Source organism: Copadichromis virginalis, linkage group LG22 (genome assembly GCF_057382275.1).
Source record: "Copadichromis virginalis isolate Kocher_CV1m ecotype Utaka linkage group LG22, C_Virginalis_male_GT1.1, whole genome shotgun sequence".
Lineage (NCBI taxonomy): Eukaryota > Metazoa > Chordata > Actinopteri > Cichliformes > Cichlidae > Copadichromis > Copadichromis virginalis.
The window spans coordinates 34,577,325-34,596,191 of NC_140638.1; positions in this window are offsets into that span (position 1 = coordinate 34,577,325).

The window sequence follows — 18,867 nt, forward strand, 5'->3', positions numbered from 1 at the left end:
TGGCCTGGAGACTCCGCAGTCTCCTCCCCGACGGCAGCAGCTTGAAGAAGCTTTGCATTGGGTGTGTGGGATCAGCCGCTATGCAAAGGGCTTTTTTAGTGAGACGGGTGCTGTAAATGTCCTGGAGGGAGGGGAGAGAGACACCAATGATCCTCTCTGCAGCTCTCACTATGCGTTGGAGGGTTCTATGACAGGACGCATTGCAGGCTCCAAACCACACAGTGATGCAGCTCGACAGGATGCTCTCGATGGTGCCTCTGTAGAAAGTGTACATGATGGGGGCTGGTGCTCCTGCTCTTCTTAGTTTGCGGAGAAAGAAGAGACGCTGCTGTGATTTCTTGGCCAGTGCTGTGGTGTTGTACGTCCAGGAGAGATCCTCTGTGATGTGCACACCCAAGAACTTGGTGTTGCTCACTCTCTCCACAGACGCTCCGTCAATGGTCAGAGGAGCATGTTGGGTGTGCATTCTCCTGAAGTCCACAACAATCTCCTTCGTCTTCTCCACATTCAGAGAGAGATTGTTGTCAGCACACCACGTGGCCAGGCGTCTCACCTCACTTCTGTAGTCGGTCGGTCGGTATTACATGTGTAAGAACAAGCATCTTGTTAACAAATGATTGCTGTACAGTAACCTTTGTGCTTATTGTAGCTGTTAGCTAAAAACACTAATTTAGCGTAGTTTATCCTGAATTCAGCTTTGACAAACAAATATGATTGACTGTTTCTAGTAGAATTCCAAAGTTGTCATTTTGTACCCTCTCAGAGCCCCGTGTGCTTGCAGAGACCCCTACAGTAAGGAATTGTGCAAAAGAATGTCCAAACTTTGTATTTTAAGTTTATTTATGTCTTACACAGTATCCCAACTCTTTAGCTAGCATAATAACTTTAGCTAAAGTGAATAGTTCACGGCTCGCAAAATTTCAAAATCCCTGGTAGCCCTTCGGGCAGACACTTTGTTATGGAACGGCTGTATGCAGGCAGGAAAAGGACCCAAAGTGCAGACTCCGGAGACAGACTGTCTGTGAAGGTTCTCAGTCATCCAGGTCATTGCAATCAAAGGAGCTTGCAAAGAAAAGCGTCTGGACTTCTTTAAGTTACTTGAAGACGTTTCACCTCTCATCCGAGAAGCTTCTTCAGTTCTAAGGTCAAATGGTGGAGAGTCCCAGATTTAAACCTAGTGGGACAGACGTGAACTCAAAACAGCTTTAATGCTGAACTCCAAAGGGTAACAAAACTAGGAATACAAAATACACTTATGCAGAAAGCACACACAGCCAGATAAGGGTAGATCACAACACCGACAAACTGAAACACAGGGCTGAAATACACAGAGGGAGCAATCAGGGAATGGGCAACAGGAGGGAAACACAGCTGGGGCAAATCAGGCCTAACGAAACTGGGGAAGCAAAACCAGATACATTAACATAAGACAAGGATCTTCAAAATAAAACAGGAAACATAACACAGACTGAACTTACAGACTCACAGGCAGGCACTACAACAGAGGGAACAGAGACATGGGACCAGGACAGACACTGACTGGACACGGGGATATAGCAGAGAGGGGAGACGGCAACTAAGGATTGCACAGCGACATAAACCATAAGAAAGAACTCTAACAAAGAAACCAAAGACTAGAAATGATAAATGATATAATAACCTCAAAAACCCTGGGTCAACGACCCAGGCATCCTAACACTCTTCAGTTTTTGGTAGCCCAAAATAAATTTAAGTAGCCCAAAAAAAAAAAGTGGACAGTTTTTTGATTGGTGTTTTGTTTCTTTTACAATATTATACATTAAAGCATAATGCATGGGACATTTCCACTGAAATCACGGGCAAGAGGTAAGTGGAACCAAGATCTAGGACATTTGCTTTTTGAAGTTTGGCAAAATTTAGCACTCTTTGCAACATAGTACACTGTTCTAAACAGATTTTTCAGGTTTATTTCAGGTATGTTTTTTGCAATTGGTGTTTGTTCTGGGAAAGATACTGCAGACTGAGCAATAATGCATTTCTTGCATTTCTCATGGGTTCTGATGGGACCTTTCTTAAAATTACTGGTCCCAGTAACAAAGGCGCTTGTCGACTCAGAAATCGAGGGAAACTCACGACACACCCGACAGAAGATTACGTTATTTAGCTCGCCATATTCCAGCCACAAATTCTTTTGTCCATGAAACTAAAAAAGCTGCGCTTTCTTTTTGCCTCATAGTCTGATTTGTCATAACTTTTCCGTTTTGTGGTAGGCTTTTCTTTGGCTGTCCCTTCTTCACCCTGACCTTTATTATTTGGCTCTGCAGAACTAAAATACCGGCGTAAATCCTGCTGCTTTTACACACGTACTTACATAACGGTTAGCGATTCTCTGCACAATCAACCTCTATCACATGTTTAAGCTGCGAGAGATTTCACTTGTCATGTTTGAATAGTAAGCTAACAATTGATAAGACGATGCCAGAGGAATTGGTGCGCAACTAATCTGTCACTCACCAATCAGTACTGCCGCTCTCTATACAGAATTCGCGCGATCGCAAAGTGAAAGCAAAAAACAAGCGCAAATTCAAACGCGATTTCAATATGTCACATATTGACAGTGGCTCACCGATGCCAATGACATAATTACCCAGCTATATTTGCGAAAGAATGCAAAAGTATTGACACACAGTTTTCCTTTCTATGATAGCCCGACGGGAAGGGCTGAGATGGATTTTGGTAGCCCGACTGGAAACTATTGCTAGCCCGATGTCCCGGGGCTAGCGATTTTGCGAGCCTTGTAGTTAGTCTAGGAAGTTGCCTCCCCTATTTCAGTGCTGAAGTAGTGAAGGTGTGTGGAGTCAGAATGACTACAGCAGAGCTGGCTGGACATGGCAGGCTGGAAGTATCAGGGTGCTAAAACATAGAACTGTAAATATAGCAAATTCAAACTGTGATCACAAAAAGTGTGTGGCATGAATCGTATCAGGTCTCTCAGAAAACTAATTTGGTTACACCTTCATTCTAACGTGGTCTTAGTTTGTTGCGACCTTGATCAGTTTTGTTTCGTGGTCTTATGTGTTTTATTTTATTCCCATTTAATTGGGTATTTTCGATTTGCTGTAATAATAAAGGTGACCTTGGGAGTTTTTAAACATGCATATTAATACAATGCATTACTATTACTATACATTTTGTTTAAAAGTGCTTTCAACAACACTCAAGTTTAAATGTAAAATGTTTAAATATTATCCCTGATAAGGATAAACAGGAAAGAATGGCTAGCTAGACATCATCATTATTAGTATTATTATTTTTGTTGTTGTTTGTATAGCCGTGGGACCAGTTTTCCTGTGCTTCACTCGTGTAAGTTAGTTTGAAAAGGAAAAAGAAAAATTTCCACGGGATGTGAAAAGAAGCAAACATAGATTTATTCCACAGCTTGCAAATCTTCTTACAGGAGTAATCAGGTTTGATTTATCCTCAACAAAATAGCCACACGGTAGGAAAACCATGTGTCTCTGATCTCCTCAGCTGCAGTGTCTTGCCCTACGCCGTACTAACCTTTTTCTCTCTCTTCCCCCTCCCGCACCCCATGCACTCATTTGCATAAATCCGTGATGCCGGGATTTTAACTATAAACCAAGCCTTTAAGGCAGACATATTCATGGTTTTACTTAACCAAGCCAACACAATATATGAACTATATTAACTTGGCTCCCACATACCGGCCCCTAATTGTGACTCTATTGCACAGTTACCAAATTAAAACTTGTGGAGCCAAAGTACACAAATGTTCTTCATTCACAACATAAACAAACTTCAGTCTCTGCTGGTGATTACTTCAGCCTGATTCCTGCAGAAGGCAAATCTTTGTAATGGGCCTGTCCAGCATACTCGTTTTGGTTTTGATCCTCACTTGTGGCACCACTCTTGTCTTGTCCGAGATGGTATGGATTACTTTCCCTGTAATCAAGGAGTTGTGTGGGGCTGTAAGATGTAGCACTACATCTTCACATTCTTTGACTTTACTAGCACACACCAGGTTACCTTTTACATCTGGGTCATCTGTAGTCAGGTCTTCAAATGGGTGCCCAATCTTTGGACATTCTTCCATGGGTTTGGTGAAAAGGTCCAGCCCCTGAAGCTGCAATTCAGATGCCCTTGAGCCCATGATGGTTCCCCGCATGGAACTTACCACAGCAACAAAGGCTCATGGGTTTTGTATAGTCTATTTATCATATGAGAGCTCATTTATAATGTCTATAATGTCAATACAAAAGCCTGGATTTAGTTTTTTCATCTTGATGGACTCTACAATCAATCATTAATGCCACCAAATGCATGAGTCATCACACTTTTCTAACTGTAACATCAGCCATAAACAGCGCCCTCATTAGTGATTGCACAGTATCATTAGCAGCTAGTACACTGTAAAAATGAGAAAACTGTTGTTTTTACAAAAAAGAATTGGCAGCTGTGGTTGCCAGAGTTTTTGTAAAAATACAGAAGCACAGTAGACAGCTATACAGACAAAATATGTTAATTGATTTACAGTGAATGAAATGCACATTAAAAACTGTTAAATCTACAAAAAAAGACGTTAATTTCACACAACGATCTTGTACATACATAGACTATTTCCTGCATTTTTTACATGTAATAATTGATTATAGACCCTGTACGTGAGAAAATGCTAACTTCCTGTTTTAAGATTGGACGTAGGGTTTTACATTTCTGGCAGCTTTATTTTGCAGTCAATTACTACTGCGAAGGTGGACTCAATGTCCAAAATACGAAAATGGAAAGATTCCGTTAAGTTACAAAGAGCAGAGGGTGGGAACATTCACTATTGCTGTGTCATAAAAAAATCAAATGATCAATTTCTTCTTTTTTTTTTTTTTTTTTTTTTGATCTTTACCAGTTATTTTTATTCTAAGTTATTGTAATCAGGCCAGACTGGACTCGGGGACGGGAAAGGAAAAACAAGAAGAAAAGTTCAGGAGAAAGTTAACATAAGGAGAGGGAAAGAAAAAGGAGAAAAGAGAGAGAAAAGACAATGAAAATCTGCTTCATCACCTTTGTCTTTGGGTCCTTTTTTTTTCCTCTTTTTCTTTTCCTGGATCACCTGTTGAGAAAGAAAAAAGAAAACAAGCAGAAGAACACTAGAGCAATATAATAAACAACATCACGATGATATATGGGAATATAACAGTAAATACTAAATGTTAAACATTATTGTGCAGCACATAAGATCGACAGCGCACAGTGTGCTTTGAGGTAGGAGCCAAAAAGGGTGTAGTTTGTGGGTGTGATCACCCGTGTGTACACCTGTGAGCATGGACGCGCTTGTTTTTAAAAGGTTCCTTCATGTAAGGATCTGTTACAGGGTGTGGGGGGGCACAGCCCCGTCCTCCAGGGCCCTGTTTCAGGAAGCCGGTTTAGAAAACTCAGAGTGAAAAACGATACGCAGGGTTGAGTAATCCCGAACTGTCCAACTTGGAATATTCGGTTTCAGAAAGGCTGATAACAATTAGTTCAGTCAACGCGGAGTTGCTTTAACCCCAAGTGAAGCGCGCGGACGAGGATACATAAAGCCCTGATAAGCGGAGCACAGATTAAGCGAGTCACCATGGAGACGGAGGGAAAGAAGGCGTGATCAATGTATTTTACAGCGCTTGAGGCCGAAATTCTGATGGCAGCATATGCCGATAACACGCAAATTCCGCGGAAAAAAGTAACACAGCCACAGCTGCGAAAGACAGGGAGCATGCATGGCAAAACATAGCCGACAGAGTCAATGCGTGAGTGTTAATATAAACATTGATCTAGGGATTTCCACCCATTTAACACGTTATTTTATCATATGTTATTTTATTTGTTATTTTATACATTTTATTTTGTGATGTGATGTGAGCGCAGGTGCAACCCAACAGGCCCCAAACGTTCCTGGCAGCAAGTAAAAATGAAATATAAAAATATAGTCCAAACAGGTAAGGTGTAATTGTATTATGAGCCATAGTGCTTGGTCTGTTTGTCCGATGTAAATCAATTGCAGTTAGAGGCTACATTAATTTTCTTTCTGTAAGCACTTATTGAAATTATCTGAGCACATTACAAGTACATATTTGCTTACTCTGTATGCTCAAATGTGGCCCGTTATAGCCAACAGAAAAAAAGCGGAGGCCCGAAAAACAGGTGGGGGTCCTCCACCACCACCACTCACAGAGGCTGAGCAGTTGGCCCTCAGCCAAAACAGTGGGCGCCCTGTGGCCGAAGGCATCTCTGCGGGGACATCCTCTGAGTCAATAACCCCGCAAGACACAAGTGCCTACATAAGGGGTAAATTCAAAATAATACATGATGTGCATACATCCTTTCTTCACAGTCACCTTTGCAGTGCGACACATTCATTTGATAAACTCTTTACCATAATGAATTATTTTGTAGTGAAGTTATTTTCCTACTGATTTTGCCTTCCCTCAGTCTTGGTTGTCTTTGAGAGCATAATGACAATGAAGTGTAAGGTGATAGGTATGTTTGTTAATTGCCATTTGGTCCCTTGTAAGTTATAAGTGACCTGTATAAACCTCATATTCTATCAGTTGATGGTGATGGTGTACTGCATCTGGTGCAGCCTCCTGTTGAGCCAGACCAACATGCAGTTGTGAGTAATACTCCACAGATTATATGAGTTTACAGTAGAACAGCAATGTTGTCTATTTCTTTACTACAGGAAAATAATGAAGAAACATTGACAGCTGTTACAGAGGAGGAAGCAACAGAGACACTTTATGAGGTTTACATCTTTTAATACTTTGTGTACAGGAAACACAGGTGACCAATAAAGCCAGTTGAACAAAAAATCTGTTTATTCTTCTTTCAACATGTTGAGGTGATGGGTCAAAAGAAATGATTGTGACATATGGTGTCTCTGACTGCGCTTCCATCTTGTATGTCCGTGGGAGGGTCAGGATGTTCATGGTTTGGATCACTGCTGTTTGGTTCAGAAGGACAGTGTTCTCCTCTAATTGTGGCAATGTTGTGAAGAATCACACATGCCACAATAATGTCACATGCCCTTTCTGGGGTGACCCTGAGTCTTTGCAGGCACTGGAACCGGGCCTTAAGCATTCCGATAGTCATTTCAATTGTGGCTCTTGTCCTGCAATTAGCCAGATTATATCGCTGCTGTGGGCCCGGTTCAGGGTCAGGGTAAGGGGTAAGCAAATAGGGTAAACATGGATACCCCTTATCACCAAGCAAGTAGCCAGTGAACTCTCCTAAGACAGAAGGGTACACTTCAGTTCAAATGTCCCTGTAGCAATTGGTCTTTATATATTTTAAAGTATTCTCAACTCACCATGTCCAAATTTTGTGCTCAGTGTACATTCACGGAATATTTGTGAGTCATGAACAGAGCCTGGCCACTTGGCTTCCACATTTGTGATAATGTTGGCAGCATCACATATGATCTTCACAGTGCAGAGAACAAAAATTAGCATCCATTACTATAATGAAATAATTTGTTAGTTTGACATGCTACAGGGAACTATGTACCTGTACATTAATGCTGTGGAAAGACTTCCTGTTCACATAGTCTCCTTCATTTACTGAAGGAGCAATGATTGGAATGTGAGTGCCATCTATACAGCCAATCACGCCTGGGAACCCTGAAAATAAATGTGCAATTTAAGTAGTAGTCCAAGTATCACCACATCATACATTAAGTTTTGGTCATCCTGATACCTGCAATTTTGTGGCATCCCTCTTTGATAAATCTTGTGGGTCTGTGACCGGGGAACACCACAAACGAGTACAGGAGACGTTTCAGTGCAACTGTAACATTCCTGACTGCCCGACAGACGGTAGCCTTGGAAACGTGCTCAGCGTAACCAATATTATACAGAAAGCTCCCGTTTGCAAAAAACCGAAGTGCAATACAAATAATATGTACAGAACTGAGAGCATGTCCGCGATGTGTCACATGCGTAATATATGTTATCCAAATAAATTATAGATTGTGCTGAGAAACGGTAACGTTCGCACAGACAATCATCAGGAAATGATAAAATGTCCAAACGCGCTCTGATCACTCTCTCCCGGCGGAGAGCTCTGCGGAGAATTTGGGCTTCACGATCTACTGGCTCTTCAAGGAAGTGGCACGCCATGTCTGACACTTCCTACTGTCAGGTTTCCGACAAAGGGGCGGAGACAGTCAGGGTTAGTTGTAGTAAACCTGCTAGGGGGCAGGTTAGCTTCACGGCGTGTGTCGTCATAGTGACTCACTCAGGCTTCAGCTGAACTCGCTTTGTGAAACCGAAAACCCAGAGTTTTCGTTAACTCAGGGTATACTTACTCAGTTTTTCCACTAAACCGGCTTCCTGAAACAGGGCCCAGGCCATGAAGCAGGTATGGAGGAGATAAAAACTCCAGACATCCAGAGGCCCCCAGAACACAAGAGACCAAGGAAGACTAACAGAGGGGCAGCCGCGCCACTGTCCCAGAAAGAGCTGAGGAGAGTCCCAGATGAGGGCTCACTCAGCAGCCGCGGAGCAGAAGCCAGGGGGAGTTTGCAGTGACGTGCCCGTGAGCTCCGCCGGCAGCCAGCCGTGCCTGAGTGACCGAGCCCCAGGCCGAGAGGCCGGGGGCACCCCACCCCCGAAGTGGCCCGAGAGAGCTCCAGGCTCCAGGCCTCGATAAGCAGCAACCAAGGAGTGAGCCGGTGTGTACCTGGACGCCCATCCCCGGACACAAAGAACCACCAACGCACCGATGTCTGAGGGAGTCCGCCACTGGCAGGGGAAGTGGTGGTAGGGGGAGATAGGCCTCCATACCTTGGAGGGCCTGAGGTGTCCCCAGAGAGGTGGCGTCTGATACCCAACCTGACATATAGACACAGACATACAGGCACACACATATACATACATCCATCCCCACCCTCATGCTCTCATATGCACTTACTCCACACTCAACCAACGTGGAGACAGACATAAAGAGACGCTGTACACACGATCACACTCCCCAAGCGTACTCTACGAACCGGGTCTAGGTACCCTTGCCCCTGGAGGGGGGAACTGCACCCAGACCCAGGTGGTGTTACCCTTTTCCCTGCGGTGGGAAGAAGCAGATCGCCCCGACTCCGCAGCACCAGGGAGGCCCCACACTCCAGACCGCAGTCGGACGGCCAACTCCTCCTCCTGGCCCCCCGCTCCAGCAGGTCGCAGAGAAGGGGGTGTGAGAAGACTCCAAACCTCCCTCCACCCACTCATATGGGGCGACCATGGCTCAGTGGGTTGGGAAGCGCATTGTAACCGGAAGGTCGCTGATTTGATCCGCGGGCTCTCTGTCCTGGTCGTTGTGTCTTTGGGCAAAACACCTCACCTACCGCCTACTGGTGGTGGCCAGAGGGGCCGATGGCGCAATATGGCAGCCTCGCCTCTGTCAGTCTGCCCCAGGGCAGCTGTGGCTACAACTGTAGCTGCCTCCACCAGTGTGTGAATGCGAGAGTGAATGAAAAGTGGAATTGTAAAGCGCCTTGGAAAGCACTATATAAATGCAATCCATTATTATTATCATTATGTTTTGATAATGTAGCACTTGGTATAGGTAGCTCTAGGGAAACCCTCTTTAAGACATTACTCTCTTTTAGAATGCCTATTAGTCCTGGATTATAGATTATCTGACATAAAAACATAATATATGCATCTTTAGAATTGTGTGTCTGACAAGGTGGTCAGCAACACCAGGGCACCACAAGAGACTGTCCTCTTCCCTTTCCTATTCAATCTCCACACCACAGACTTTAGCCACTGCACAGAGACTTGCCATCTTCATGCATCACTGGGGTGATGAGACAGAGTGCTGGGCTGTGGTCAACTCTTTTGTCACATGATGCGAGCAGAATCCTCTGTAGGTCAATATGACAAAAACCACGACTGTGGACTTGAATTTGGAGGATAATGATTGTGGAGGACCAAGGAACCACTGACTCCTCTTACAATCCAGAGGATTGATATGGACATTGTGGAGGAATGTTAATACCTCACAGTACACATTCACAATAACCTGGACTGGATTAAAAACACAACTGTGTTGTTTCTATTTTCTGAGACAGTGGAGAGCTTTTAACATCTGCTCTGGATTTTCTATGGGTGCGTTCTGGCCACTGCCATGCGTAATGCTGTTGTATGTTGGGGCAGCGGGCTAAGGGTTGCAAATAGCAACAAACTCAATAAACTGATCTGCAAAACCAGTAATGTTGAGGGAATGGAGCTGGACTCTCTAAAATTGGTGTCTGAGAGGTGGATGTTGTCCAAGATACGGACAATGCTGGACAATACCTTTCATTCGCTCTATTATGTTTTGGCCAATCACAGGAGCACGTTCAGTGAGAGACAGATTACTGAAATGCACCGCTGAATGACACAGGAACTCATTCCTGCCTCTTTGTACAATTCCTCCATCTAAAAGGAGGAATTTTTTTTTTCATATTGTTTTATTTATCTGGTACTTTAACGTATTAGTTATTGTTCTTACTGTCTTGGAGCAACTATCACGACATAACTTACTCCTAGATTAATAAAGTATTATGGTTCTGATTTGAACTTTGTCTGATCTATTAAGTTCAGGCATAAGGCAGGCTACGTCTTAGGTCCTAGACAGTAACACACTTTCAACAGGGGGAAATGTGGAGTTATACACAGTGGGGATCATGCCGGGACACACACACACACAGAAAAGCTGAAAAAAGTCACTTTTAGGGGCAATTGCAGTTTTAAGACAGAAATGCAGTTTTAAGTGCACTGAATACAATAAAAATGAAGTTTCTCAATGGCAACAGCATCCCCAATATACTGGTGTGTGAGTTGACAACCATCCACAATTGTTACACATGTAAACTTACACACACACATATACACACAATCCAAGCCACTATTTAATCAACAAAACTAAATTAATTTGGGGTAGTCATTGCAGTAATTGTCAATTTAGTGTTATGCATGATTTCTAAATTCTACATCTGAGGGGCTCCCAGCAGGCACAGTGGAGTGGGTCAGCTGCCACCGACTGGGTGACATGACCACTACACTGAATAATCTCTCTCTTTTTGCTATCTTTTCAGGAGTCCCGAGGTGCTGCACCCCACCCAGCGGAAGTGTCAAAGCAGGAGGGCTGGAGGTGCAGACGACCAGGGCATGTCCAATGGGAGTGCCCACGGATGGAGGAAGGACAGGTTTTCTGTGTCGCAAGCCCTCCAACATCATCCCGAGCCTGAGAGTGACATACAGGGAGTGCAGAATTATTAGGCAAGTTGTATTTTTGAGGAATAATTTTATTATTGAACAACAACCATGTTCTCAATGAACCCAAAAAACTCATTAATATCAAAGCTGAATGTTTTTGGAAGTAGTTTTTAGTTTGTTTTTAGTTTTAGCTATTTTAGGGGGATATCTGTGTGTGCAGGTGACTATTACTGTGCATAATTATTAGGCAACTTAACAAAAAACAAATATATACCCATTTCAATTATTTATTTTTACCAGTGACACCAATATAACATCTCCACATTCACAAATATACATTTCTGACATTCAAAAACAAAACAAAAACAAATCAGCGACCAATATAGCCACCTTTCTTTGCAAGGACACTCAAAAGCCTGCCATCCATGGATTCTGTCAGTGTTTTGATCTGTTCACCATCAACATTGCGTGCAGCAGCAACCACAGCCTCCCAGACACTGTTCAGAGAGGTGTACTGTTTTCCCTCCTTGTAAATCTCACATTTGATGATGGACCACAGGTTCTCAATGGGGTTCAGATCAGGTGAACAAGGAGGCCATGTCATTAGTTTTTTTTCTTTTCAGAATCAGAATCGTGTTTATTGGCCAAGTATATGTGCAGACACATACAGGGAACTTGGTTCCGGTAGATGGTGGCTCTCAAGCACAGCAATGTAAATCTCACACACACACACACACACACACACACACACACACACACACACACACACACACACACACACACAAAAGTGTCTATATATACACATTACACATACATACACAAAGCTGTGTAAACCAACTATAAATAACGAATCTAAACTTATATACATAAAATACAGAAATGAATGAGGTGGAATGAATACTACAAAATGTACATAAGGTGCAGTTGCAGTCTGGCAGTGGGAGCAGTGTGACAGGTCAACTGTTAAGAAGGGAGATGGCGAGGGGAAAGAAACTGTTCCTGTGTCGGGTGGTCCTGGTCTGCAGGCTTCTGTACCGTCTGCCAGAGGGCAGCAGATCAAAAAGTCTGTGTGCAGGGTGTGAGGGGTCTGCGATGATTTTCCCTGCCCGTTTCCTGGTTCTTGAGAGGTACAGATCCTGGATGGAGGGCAGGGGGGCGCTGATGATCCTTTCTGCTGCCCGTACAGTCCGCTGCAGTCTGCTCCTGTCCTGTTTAGTGGCTGCTCCATACCAGACTGTGATGGAGGAGCACAGGACAGACTCAATGACCGCAGTGTAGAACTGGATCAGCAGCTCCTGTGGAAGACTGTACTTCCCCAGTTGTCTCAGGAAGTACATCCTCTGCTGGGTCTTTTTGAGGATGGAGTTGATGTTGGTCTCCCACTTCAGGTTCTGGGAGATGGTTGTACCCAGGAACTTGAAGGTCTTCACAGTTGACACAGGGCTGTCTGATATGGTGAGGGGGAGCAGAGTTGAGGGATGTCTCCTGAAGTCCACTGTCATCTCTACAGTCTTAAGAGTGTTCAGCTCCAGATTGTGCTGACTGCACCAGAGTACCAGCCGCTCAACTTCCTGCCGGTATGCAGACTCATCACCATCTTGAATGAGGCCAATGACAGTGGTGTCATCTGCAAACTTTAGGAGTTTGACAGCCGAGTTCTTGGAGGTGCAGTCGTTAGTGTAGAGGGAGAACAGTAGTGGTGAGAGGACACATCCTTGAGGGGCACCAATACTGAGGGACCGGGTTTCAGAGGTGATCTCCCCCAGCCTCACTTGTTGCTTTCTGTCTGTCAGGAAGCTAGTGATCCACTGACAGGTAGCTGGTGACACGCTGAGCTGGGAGAGTTTGGAGGAAAGAAGTTCAGGCACAATGGTGTTAAAAGCCGAACTAAAGTCCACAAACAGGACCCTGGCATAAGTTCCCGGGCGGTCAAGGTGTTGCAGGATGTAATGCAGCCCCATGTTCACTGCATCATCCACCGACCTGTTTGCCCGGTAGGCAAACTGCAGAGGGTCCAGCTGGTGGCCTGTAATGTCTTTCAGATGGGCTAACACCAGTCGTTCGAAGGATTTCATGACCACAGACGTCAAGGCGACAGGTCTGTAGTCATTCAGTCCTGTGATGGTGGGTTTCTTGGGAACAGGGATGATGGTGGAGCGTTTGAAGCAGGAGGGAACTTCACACAGCTCCAGGGATCTGTTGAATATGCGAGTAAAGATGGGAGCCAGCTGTTCAGCACAGGTTTTGAGGCAGGAGGGTGAGACGCCATCTGGTCCAGGGGCTTTCCTGGGCTTCTGTTTCTGGAATAGTCGTCTCACATCCTGAGTGTGTATTCTTAGTTTCATGGAGGAGGAAAGGGGGGTGAGAGGTGTGGTGGAGGTCGTTGAGTCTGGGTTGGGGAGGGGCAGGGAGAAGGGGGGGAGAGGTGGAAGGTGTGTTGGGGGTCAATGTCTGAAGCAATGTCCCTGGGGAGGGGAGGGTGGGGCGTGGGAGTCTGTCCGTCTCAAACCTGCAATAGAAAGTGTTTAACTCGTTGGCCAGGTCTTTGTTTGCTTCAATAGTGGGTGGGGGGGCGTCTGTAGCTGGTGATTTCCTGCAGGCCCCTCCACACTGACGCAGGGTCGTTGGCTGAGAGCCGTTCTTCCAGCTTCTGGGAGTAGATCCTTTTAGCTGCTTTGATCTCCTTGGTCAGTGTGTTCCTGGCTTGCTTGTACAGGACCCTGTCACCACTTCTGTAGGCGTCCTCCTTGGCCTTACGAAGATGTTGGAGTTTAGGAGTGAACCATGGTTTATTGTTGTTGTATGTGCAAAAGGTCTTTGTTGGCACACACACGTCTTCACAGAAACTGATGTATGATGTCACAGTGTCCGTGAGCTCATCTAGGTTCTCAGATGCAGCTTCAAAAACGGTCCAATCAGTGGAGTCAAAACAGTCCTGCAATTCCTGCTTTGCTGCGTTAGTCCACTTCTTCACAGTTTTGACTACAGGCTTGGCACGTTTGACTTTTTGCCTATAAACTGGAATAAGATGGACCATGCAGTGATCAGAATGTCCCAAAGCTGCCCGGGGCACAGAGCGATAGGCATCTTTTAGAGTGGTGTAGCAGTGATCCAGTATGATGATGTCCCTGGTGGGGCAGTCTATATGCTGTCTGTATTTAGGGAGTTCGTAGTTTAGGTTTGCTCTGTTAAAATCCCCAAGAATAATTGTAAAGGAATCCGGGAATTTCCTCTCCAGGGTAGTAATCTGGTCAGCCAGCTCGCACAGTGCGTTGTTCACGTTGGCCTGTGGAGGGATGTAAACTCCGACCAGCATGAAGGAAGAAAACTCCCGCGGTGAATAAAAAGGTTTACAGTTGATGAAAAAACTTTCCAAGTGTGGGCTGCAGTGTTTCTGTAACACTGTGACATCAGTACACCAAACTTAATGTAGAATTAATGTAGAAGCAGACTCCACCACCCTTTGTTTTCCCTGAGAGCTCTGTTTCGCGGTCCGCCCGGTGAAGTTGGAAGCCCGGCAGATTTAAGACAGCGTCTGGGACTCGCTCACTGAGCCAGGTTTCAGTGAAGCAGAGGGCAGCAGAGCGTGCAAAGTCCTTGTTAGTCCGGTTTAAGAGCAGTAATTCGTCGACTTTGTTTGGAAGAGAGCGGAGATTCGCGAGGTGAATGGAGGGGAGTGCCGTGCGGAATCCTCGCCGACGTAGTTTCACCAGCGCACCGGCGCGACTCCCCCGTCTACGTCTTCTCCAGGAGCCAGAGAGCTGCTGCGCCTCCAACTAAAATCTCCAAAAAACTTTCCGGGTTTGTGAAAAATGGATAAGAACTATAGTGAGATGACTGCCTGATGTTAAGCAGTTGATCTCTGGAGAAAGTGATGTGGTCTGAGTGACCAAAAGCGCAGAAAATAAACAAAAACAAGAAAAGTGCGAGAGAGCGCAGTACCGAGGCTGCCATCCGCGGCGCCATCTTGAACATCTTATACCCTTTCTTGCCAGCCACGCTGTGGAGTACTTGGACGCGTGTGATGGAGCATTGTCCTGCATGAAAATCATGTTTTTCTTGAAGGATGCAGACTTCTTCCTGTACCACTGCTTGAAGAAGGTGTCTTCCAGAAACTGGCAGTAGGACTGGGAGTTGAGCTTGACTCCATCCTCAACCCGAAAAGGCCCCACAAGCTCATCTTTGATACCAGCCCAAACCAGTACTCCACCTCCACCTTGCTGGCGTCTGAGTCAGACTGGAGCTCTCTGCCCTTTACCAATCCAGCCACGGGCCCATCCATCTGGCCCATCAAGACTCACTCTCATTTCATCAGTCCATAAAACCTTAGAAAAATCAGTCTTGAGATATTTCTTGGCCCAGTCTTGACATTTCAGCTTGTGTGTCTTGTTCAGTGGTGGTCGTCTTTCAGCCTTTCTTACCTTGGCCATGTCACTGAGTATTGCACACCTTGTGCTTTTGGGCACTCCAGTGATGTTGCAGCTCTGAAATATGGCCAAACTGGTGGCAAGTGGCATCTTGGCAGCTGCACGCTTGACTTTTCTCAGTTCATGGGCAGTTATTTTGCGCCTTGGTTTTTCCACACGCTTCTTGCGACCCTGTTGACTATTTTGAATGAAACGCTTGATTGTTCGATGATCACGCTTCAGAAGCTTTGCAATTTTGAGACTGCTGCATCCCTCTGCAAGATATCTCACTATTTTTGACTTTTCTGAGCCTGTCAAGTCCTTCTTTTGACCCATTTTGCCAAAGGAAAGGACTTTGCCTAATAATTATGCACACCTGATATAGGGTGTTGATGTCATTAGACCACACCCCTTCTCATTACAGAGATGCACATCACCTAATATGCTTAATTGGTAGTAGGCTTTCGAGCCTATACAGCTTGGAGTAAGACAACATGCATGAAGAGGATGATGTGGACAAAATACTCATTTGCCTAATAATTCTGCACTCCCTGTATAGTGTACAGATAAGGTTCCAAGGGATTGTATGCTAGCCTATGGTGTATTCAGGCAGCACAGATGTTGTTAGAGGCATAAGTGGCAGGTACAATGATGCAAAAAGATAATGATACAAAAAGGCATGGCAAACAGCTTTAAAAGGTGAACTATGAAGGCCAATTATACCCCAGACTCCAGAGGGTTAAATTCTGTATGACATCACTAGTTTCTATCAGAGAAATCACTGCAATAACTGCAGGTTCCAGTCATTGCACATGGTAAAATTATTTCTTTGGCTTTCTGTGTCATGGTCAGGTGTGTGGAGAATGGGGAGAGAGGACCAAAAGAAAAATGCAGGAAGGCGCCAGCAAGGCCAGAAGCAGCGAGACCAAAAGCAGTGAGGCCAGTGGCAGCAACGACTCTCATCTGGAGGCTGGCTGCGAGGCCAACGATGCTCCACTGTGGACTGTCGGAGGTGATGGATATCCTCGCCACAGCGTGGCTTGGTAGGTTGCTGGTGGTGTAGTGTCGCTGGTGGCGTGGCTTGGTGCAGACCTCTGGCTTAGACGAAGCAGCAGGAGCAGGGCAAACAAGTGGACAAACCGCTGGCAGAGATGCAGCAGAGCCAGCTGGTGCAGAAACCACTGGTGGAGAAACCACTGGTGGAGATGAAGCAGGGCCCGCAGTTGCGGAAACCTCTGGCGGGGGCTACGCAGAGCTTGCACCTGGCTCTTGATGCTGTGCCTGAAGCTCATGTTGAGCTGGGAACTGGGAACCAGTACAGGTGGAGGAACTGGCCGAACCCCTCCATCCCCACCAGAGGAACAGGTACGGGTGCAGTAATGGGTTGGGTCCTGGCCGACCTCACCCTAGGAGCAGGGACAGGTGCAGGAGCTAGCTGGACCCCAGCTATCCTCGGTGTGTGTGCAGGAGCCTGCAAGATGCCAGCCACCCCACCTGAGGAACTGGTACGGTTGTGGGGACACACTAACCCCTAGCCGCTCTAGAACAGGGATAGGGACTGACTGGGTCCTAGAAACCCTCACTTGAGGAACTAGGTGCAGGGGAAGGCAGGGTCTAGGCTGCACTGGGAGATCCATTTTAGAAGGATAAATGTCCTTAATGAGAGCATCAAAGGATGGAACAATATTTATGGAAGCAGGTTGAAAATGAACAGTCCGCTGATAGTCACAGCAATAAACAGTCTTAGATCTTGCTGGGCTGTATATTGCACAGCAGCCCTCAGCTTATGGTGAGAGGGAAGAAAAAAAATCAGTCTCACTCAACCCCTACTACTGTGGCGTCAGGAACTTAGCCTTCTCTTGTCGGAGACGGGGGAAAGACTGAATGACAGTGCCTCCGCCACATGGATACGGGAGGCAGAGCTGCTCAGTCCCATCGAGGCAGAAGAGGCGGTGGGTGAGGTGGCCGGCGGACAAACAAGGAGCAGAGAGGCGGACAAGCAAGGAGTGGGGAGGTGGGGCAGCGGTGTAGCTGAAGTTCAGCGAAAGACACCCACTCTCCACTGCGGCGGTTTGAGAGCAGGTGAAATTCGAGCGTGCAGAGAAAATACAACTAAACACAATGCACACAGACATAATGTTATCATAATTAAACAGGAAACATATGTTTGAAACTAAACAGTGACAAAAGTGCAAACTGAAAACACTGGGTCAGTGACCCAGGAACCCTGACATTCTGTTACAATGTACATCGGCCCCAGATAAGCGGAAGAAAATGAATGGATGGGTGCATGGACATAACCGTTGGTGAAACAAACCACTGTAGTACATATAGTAATAGTAAAAGTGATAATCCTCTAGTTGCAGAACCTGTTGTATACCTAGTGAACTTTCACCACTGTAGAATATAGAACATCAGGCAGTAGATTTGCTGTCCTATGTTTTTAATGTGGCTTATGCAGGATGCCCATCATTGTGTAAAATGCTGCTTATTTCCAGTGTTATGCCAGAACTTCTTAATATGCTGACTAACTTTTGAAACTCCAACATTAAACCCTAAGGTGAATTATAAATAATTCAATAAGGAATTGAACATGATGTATTGATGTACAAAATTCAATTTGAGGTATTTGGTGTCTGTCTCTGTCTTACTGTGGCAGGGAGATCTGATCTAGCCCTCCAGTTTTGTTCACTGCCCGCCCCTTACTTTAGTGTTCCCGGTTGACAGGTTTGTTTTAATAGCTCTTGAATTAGCATAACAAACATTTTTCACCACAAAATTCAGATCAGTGGGTTGTTCAGTAGGTTGTTCAGTTGGTCATTCTGCAGGTCATCCTGTCAATTGTGGGCTGAGGGGGTGTGGTTGAGTGGATTCCCATTCATTTCCTATGGTGGTCCTATGGGGAACACCACAGATGTAACAAGGTTGATTAAAACACTCAAAGTTCAATGAAAGAGGTGATCATCACCTTTATATGTTCAAGTGCATAGTGTGGAGGATGTGATCTGAGGCAATCAGATGTAAAACACAATATTTTAAGTTGTAAATTGGTCAGATTTGACACAAACGCAACAGAAAGGCTAGAGGGAATGAAACACATGATGTTTAGCAGTAATGCATGGCAGAGGGCAAGGTATAACATGCACAAGCACCACATTGAGTGAGAAACTCATGAAAGGGTCTGGTTAGCCAGGAGTAGAGCAGCAGAGTGGGTCGATGGCCGCCCGAGGCAAGGAGAG